Here is a 7922-nt window from a genome sequence, read left to right on the forward strand (position 1 = left end):
TTACAACTGCTTCATAATGTATCATACCTGTCTCTTTCTCCTGACCTATAGCGGGTACTCTGTCCTTGGGTCTACAGAGCGACCTGCTATAAGCTGTGCCCGTCCCTGAGGAGCATGCAGCAGCCGGCCAACCGATTGAGGACGCTATACAGGCTGCACTGGCAGAGGCCAAGTAAGGAATGCATTAGGCTAAAAGGGATGTTCCACTCAAAATAGAACATAATATGATTTTTCATGTTGCCTGTAGCTGAATCCCCATGTTTTTTGGATATGTATTTTGCTTACTTAGGTATTTGATAGTGATATTGTGTTTTGTCAGTATCGCTATAGAGCCCCATTCACTGAGCACTTAGTCTTTTGGTTCTCATGGTCTGTCTGTGCTCATGTTGTTTTTCTGAACGGTTATTTCCTGATCTCTAGATAGCTGCTTGCATGGCTGACATCACAGGAAGTCTCCTTATCAGAGTCTCTTTGTGGTTGCACTAACATGAGAAAAAAATGGAAGTTTCAGTATTTTAGAGAGAGAGAGACAGAGAGACAGAGAGACAGAGAGATCATATCAAAGAGGCAATCTCAGTGTAAGGTTAGAAATTGTGAAAAAAGGTAATGATCTGACATATTGTTGTTCTTAAAAAATATATATACAGTATATTTCTACATATAACTTATACTTATAACTTATACTACATATAACTATACGTCTGAACTTTTGTGTCATCATTACATTGAGGTCCCTTAACCTCATATTCCCAAAGATATCGCTCTCATGCATAATAGCGCCAGGTTGGGCAGGCAGATAGCCTGTGCACTGTCTGAACGAATGGAGGGAAGGACTGTTCCTGGTCTTCACGTAAAAGAGGAAGAGAAAGATTCTGACTGTCAAAAATGTTGAGTACTAGTCATATGTTCCTCATCAAATGCAGGTGAACCCCTCTTATCTTGTCTTATAGAGTGCACCATTTTTTCTCACTTTAGATTTAGCATGATGGACAGTGTGTGACATGCTTGCTGTACAATACCACTGTGGCTTGTTTAAAAAAAAATCATAGGTGGTGTGAACGTGGATTTTATTGCAATGGGGAAAACAGAATAGCTTGTGTGGTATGTTCACAGAAACTCACACAAGCTTCACATAGGCTTACATCAAACACACTGTACTGTATACTGTAGGCTTATGTCTATAACATTCAGATTATGTTAATATAACGGGTTTATTTGATTGAGACATAACTACTTTTATATTTCACATTTGGACAGACGAATACTGGAATTGTTGGCCTTTGGTGGAGTAGGAAGGAACCTTGCTGGTTCGTTCTAATTTCACGATCTGCAAAACTTCAACTGTTTATGAGGATATGGTGTACAAATATTACATTGAGTTAAGGAAGTTTTAATGTTGAGTTCTTTTGGGATGTTTTTCCCCAACAGACTCTCTGAACAGAATGGGACAAAGACCTCTGTTCATCTCAGCCATTGGAACTGACTCTCACAGTGATGCTGTACTGAACTACTCTCAGCACATGGTACGTATGCAAAGAAGTTTAAGAGTGGTGTTGTGTGCTCTTATTTCAACTCTAAAGCGGGCCCTTAATTAGTGGTAACAACTGTTTGTTATGACCAAATGCAAAGCAGAATGAATCCCTCTCCCATAGTATTCCAGCATGACATTAAATTGCTGCTTCTTTTTGTTTTACCTATGTGCACCAGTGGCGTCGCCAGGCTTCAAGAGCAGAGGACCGCAACTTGTTGTGCTGTGATGACTAGGATCAGATCCCCTCCCTCTCTCCATATTATCTTATTCACTATGATTTAAAAGGCTAAACTGATCCTGTATCAACAGCACTCCATCTCTGAGATGCTTTATACATACGAACCCTGATCTGATAAACTTGTGTTGCAGTGGGGTATGAGCCAACTAATTCTGACAAGGCATACAATCATCTCCTGTCACACAGCTGGAAGGCCCTGGCCTACACCTCCCCCAACCTGGCTGAGCTGTGTACCATGAATAAGACATTAGGCCTTCCAAAACCTTCAGGTAGCTGCAATACTTCAGCAAATGCTGTACTTGGATCATTTCTAATGCCTGTATGTTTTTCATCAACATCCTCGGGGACCACCAACCACTTCACATATTTGAACTGTTCCAACACTATCTGATTTATTAACCAGTCAACTAATCATCAAGCCCTTGATCATTTGAATCAGGTCTTCTAGTGTTGGAATTTAACAAAGATGTGGAAAGGCTGGGGGTACCCATGGATTGGGTTGAGAAATACAGATTATTTAAGAGTGTGTGTATGTGATAAGCATATGATGAATGAGAATGTGGTCTTGTCTTATGGCGGCAGTGCTGACTAGCTCTGTGGAGGAGGTTCTGAGTTGTGCCATGGTTCCACATGCCCCCTATTGGACCACCCACACTGTGTGGTGGTGACCCTGGGGGCCATGGCAGTGCTGCTGTGTGGTGGTGACCCTGGGGGCCATGTCAGTGCTGCTGTGTGGTGGTAATCCTGGGGGCCATGGGAGTGCTACTGTGTGGAGAGACCTGCCGCCTAGGAGAGGAACAAGGGTAAGGGTTGGGAATACCTATAGCATACCATGATGGGAATACCATGATGATGATGGTTTTTGTTTGTCAGAAGGGTCAGCTATGCGCCATCCACTACCCTGCTTTGGCTCAGACCACAGAGGAAACAGTGAATGTCTCAGGAGTAGGAGATTGGTATGAAGATATGTAGGGACAGGGAATAAACACATGAAATGAAAAAATACTTAGTTGACTTCATAGGTGAAATTAGGTTTCCCACTCACCCCTCTTTCCCCTCCTTAGTCTTGCAGGTGGGATAACGGCTGGGATGTTCCCGGGCAGAGACGCTCAAAGCTGTGTTAAGATGGGGCTCCTGGCAACACGCCTGTCACTGCCCTCCCCACACCCCACCTGCCCAACTCTGACCACAGACTATGTTGAACCAAACAAGGTCCAACCACCCCAACCCCAACCTTAACCCACCCTTATGTGGATGGAGAAATGAGGAACAAACTATCTTTATTATGTTGTTTGACCATCAAAATAACTTTTCAATGATTAGTTAAAATGCCTCATCTACCACAGTGACAGACTGGTGATAATTTGCATACATTTTAAATAAAATACTTTTCAATTCTTCTATTTACTACATTATTTCAAATGCCTAGGCAAATATAACATGCATGTTTACAGTGACCTAGCCATAGCCTTGACCTGCCATAAGTGTTGTTCTTCTTCTGTGAGGTTTAATGGTGGTTGGCATCCAATATGTTGCATTAGCACCCCCAACTGAACTATTGTATAGGTCCATTACACTTTGTGATACAAAATGGGAAAGGGGAACCGAAAAACAATTATATACAGTACCAGTCAAAAGTTTGGACACACCTACTCATTCCAGGGTTTTTCTTTATTTTCTAGTAGAATAATAGTGAACACATCAAAACTATGAAATAACACATATGGAATCATGTAGCAACCAAAAAAAGTGTTAAACAAATCAAAATATATATTTTGGATTCTTCAAAGTAGCCACCTTTCGCCTTGATGACAGCGCTGCATACTCTTGGCATTCTCTCAACCAGCTTCATGAGGTAGTCACCTGGAATGCATTTCAATTAACAGGTGTGCCTTGTTAAAAGTTAATTTGTGGAATTTCTTTCCTTCTTAATGCGTTTGAGCCAATCAGTTGTGTTGTGAATAGCTAGGGGTAGTCTACAGAAGATAGCCCTATTTGGTCAAAGACAAAGTTAAGAACAGCTCAAATAAGAAAAGAGAAATGACAGTCCATCATTACTATAAGACATGAAGGTCAGTCAATCTGGAAAATGTCAAGAACTTTGAAAGTTTCTTCAAGTGCAGTCGCAAAAACAATCAAGCGCTATGATGAAACTGGCTCTCATGAGGAACGCCACAGGAAAGGAAGACCCAGAGTTACCTCTGCTGCAGAGGATAAGTTCATTAGAGTTACCCAGCCTCAGAAATTGCAGCCCAAATAAATGCTTCACAGAGTTCAAGTAACAGACACATCTCAACATCAACTGTTCAGATGAGACTGCGTGAATCAGACCTTCATGGTCGAATTGCTGCTAAGAAACCACTACTAAAGGACAGCAATAATAAGAAGAGACTTGCTTGGGCCAAGAAACACGAGCAATGGACATTAGACCGGTAGAAATCTGTCTTTTGGTCTGATGATCCAAATGTGCGATTTTTGGTTCCAACCACCGTGTCTTTGTGAGACGCAGAGTAGGTGAACGGATGATCTCCACATGTGTGATTCCCACCGTGAAGCATGGAGGAGGAGGTATGATGGTGTGGGGGTGCTTTGCTGGTGGCATTGTCAGTGATTAATTTAGAATTCAAGGCACACTTAACCAGCATGGCTACCACAGCATTCTGCAGCGATATGCCATCCCATCTGATTTGCACTTAGTGGGACTATCATTTGTTTTTCAACAGAACAATGACCCAACACACCTCCAGGCTGTGAAAGGGCTAATTGACCGAGAAGAAGAGTGATGGAGTGTTGCATCAGATGACTTGCTGCTGCTTTTGCAACAGCTAATGGGGATCATAATAAAATACCAAATACCTGGCCTCCACAATCACCCGACCTCAACCCAATTGAGATGTTTTGGGATGAGTTGGACTGCAGAGTGAAGGAAAAGCAGTCAACAAGTGCTCAGCATATGTGGGAACTCCTTCAAGACTTTTGGAAAAGCATTCCAGGTGAAGCTGGTTGAGAAAATGTCAAGAGTGTGCAAAGCTGTCATCAAGGCAAATGGTGGCTACTTTGAAGAATCTAAAATTTGTTTAACACTTTTTTGGTTACTAAATGATTCCATATGTGTAATTTCATAGTTTTGATGTCTTCACTATTATTCTACAATGTGGAAAATAGTTTAAAAAAAGAATAACCCTAGAATAAGTAAGTGTGTCCAAACTTTTGACTTGTACTGTATATACAGTTGAAGTCGGAAGTTTACATACACTTAAGTTGGAGTCATTAAAACTTGTTTTTCAACCACTCCACAAATGACTTACTAACAAACTATAGTTTTGGCAAGTCGGTTAGGACATCTACTTTCTGCATGACACAAGTAATTTTTCCATCAATTGTTTACAGACTGATTATTTCACTTATAATTAACTGTATCACAATTCCAGTGGTCAGAGGTTTACATACACTAAGTTGACTGTGCCTTTAAACAGTTTGGAAAATTCCATAAAATGATGCCATGGTTTTAGAAGCTTCTGATAGGCTTATTGACATCCTTTGAGTCAGTTGGAGGTGTACCTGTAGATGTATTTCAAGGCCTACCTTGAAACTCAGTGCCTCTTTGCTTGACATCATGGGAAAATCAAAAGAAATAAGACCTCAGAAAAAAAATTGTAGACCTCCACAAGTCTGGTTAATCCTTGGGAGCAATTTCCAAATGCCTGAAGGTACCACATTAATTTGTACAAACAATAGTATGCAAGTATAAACACAATGGACCCACGCAGCCGTCATACCGCTCAGGAAGGAGACGCGTTCTGTCTCCTAGAGATGAACGTAATTTGGTGCGAAAAGTGCTAATCAATCCCAGAACAACAGCAAAGGACCTTGTGAATATGCTGGAGGAAACAGGTTCAAAAGTATCTGTATCTACAGTAAAACGAGTCCTATATCGACATAACCTGAAAGGCCGCTCAGCAAGGAAGAAGCCACTGCTCCAAAACTGCCATAAAAAAGCCAGACTACGGTTTGCAACTGCACATGGAGACAAAGATCGTACTTTTTGGAGAAATGTCCTCTGGTCTGATGAAACAAAAATAGAACTGTTTGGCCATAATGAACATCGTTATGTTTGGAGGAAAAGGGAGGAGGCTTGCAACCCGAAGAACACCATCCCAATCGTGATGGGGGTGGCAGCATCCTGTTGTGGGGGTGCTTTGCTGCAGGAGGGACTGCTGCACTTCACAAAATAGATGGCATCATGAGGGAGGAAAATTATGAGGTTATATTGAAGCAGCATCTCAAGACATCAGTCAGGAAGTTAAAGCTTGGTCGCAAATGGGTATTCCAAATGGACAATGACCCCAAGCATACTTCCAAAGTTGTGGCAAAATGGCTTAAGGACAACAAAGTTCAGGTATTGGAGTGGCCATCCCAAATCCCTGACCTCAATCCCATAGAAAATATGTGGGCAGAACTGAAAAAGCGTGTGCGAGCAAGGAGGCCTTACAAACCTGACTCAGTTTCACCAACTCTGTCAGGAGGAATGGGCCAAAATTCACCCAACTTATTGTGGGAAGCTTGTGGAAGGCTACCCAAAACGTTTGACCCAAGTTAAAAGATTTAAAGGCAAAGCTACCAAATACTAATTGAGTCTATGCAAACTTCTGACCCACTGGGAATGTGATGAAATAAATAAAATCTGAAATAAATCATTCTCTCTACTATTATTCGGACATTTCACATTCTTAAAATAAAGTGGTAATCCTAACTGACCAAAGACAGGGAATTTTTACTAGGATTAAATGTCAGGAATTGTGAAAAACTGAGTTTAAATGTATTTGGCTAAGGTGTATGTAAACTTCCGACTTCAACTGTATACATATATTTTTTATATAAGAAATGTAAATATTATAATAATTACCCTACCAACTAACCCTATACTCATTAAATCCCATCACCTTATTCCACTACTTTGACCCTGTCTGATCCTACCCTAGGCCAATGACCTGAGAAGACGGGACACTACAACTCAGCATACCCTGTAACTCTACTGAAGTCAAATCACGTACCCCAAAGTACTTCTCTGCCGCTTTCACCACAACATCTATTTTCTGTGATTTCCATTCCATTTCTGCAGTACAGTTGATAACCATTGCTATGAACGCTAAGAAGCCAACCTTACTGAAGCATAAATCACTCATTGGCCTATCCCTCTGTGCTGGCACCACTCTACTATTCACAGGGTTACTCTCAGAATCCCTCACCCTCGCCCCATACTCCTCTACTTTCTTCACTGCCTCAGCATACCTTCTGCACTACTTTGACTCTAGCCACCTCAACCTGCCTCTCTCGCACCCAACACTTCCGATCCCCACCAACATGGGCACCCCTACAGCTGACACACAAAACTTTATCCACCGAAACTACACAATCCTCTACCCCATGCCCTCCTGCACACTTCCCACATCTTGGAATCTCCCTCCTACACACTGCTGTGACATGACCATAAACGTTGCACCTGAAACAGTGCAGTGCATTCGCCACAAACGCTCTAACAAGATAACTGATATATCATAACATGACCTTGTTGGCTGAAAACTCAAAAGGACTGACAGTGACTCTTCTGTTTCACCACGCTCACTACCGGGTCTGCGTCGCACTAAACAGTGGGCGTCACAAACACTGTGAATCTTCAACTTCAATTGCTTCCCCTTCACACTTAACGTTACCCCAGAAAGCACTCCTTTCAATGGTGCCCTGTTCCTAAGAGCAAAGCAAGAAACTGATCTTCACCCAAGTTGCGCCGCACGGAGCGCCTGCTCCCTCTGATTTGAAGAAAGTCCACTTCGGGTTAAGTTCCTTGACTCAACAGCACCCACCATCTTTTCCACCCAACCTGAAACCATCCATGGGATCAGCAAAAAGCCCTGGTTCCACCCTCTTCAAAGAATCTCACTCCCACTGGACCGAATGTATCTTTATCATAACTATGTCCATCAATGCAACTTGACACCAATCTTCCTCGACATACCCTCTTTAACAGATTCAAACCCACCCTCTGCCTCCCTCTGTTTTTTCAACCTCCTCTCTCTTTCCCTCCAATCCTCCTCCCTTAACCAATTACCCGACTCCTTCTGAAAATATTCAACTTTTCCAAGCCAAAATCTA

The 7922-nt window shown here is 42.1% G+C and overlaps 1 pseudogene; it reads left to right on the plus strand.

Annotated features, from left to right (window-relative positions):
• The window catches only part of LOC120053317, a 29791-nt pseudogene extending 26670 nt beyond the window's left edge, over positions 1–3121 (plus strand).
• The last annotated feature ends 4801 nt before the right edge of the window (positions 3122–7922 follow it).

Source organism: Salvelinus namaycush, chromosome 9, assembly GCF_016432855.1.
Source record: "Salvelinus namaycush isolate Seneca chromosome 9, SaNama_1.0, whole genome shotgun sequence".
NCBI lineage: Eukaryota > Metazoa > Chordata > Actinopteri > Salmoniformes > Salmonidae > Salvelinus > Salvelinus namaycush.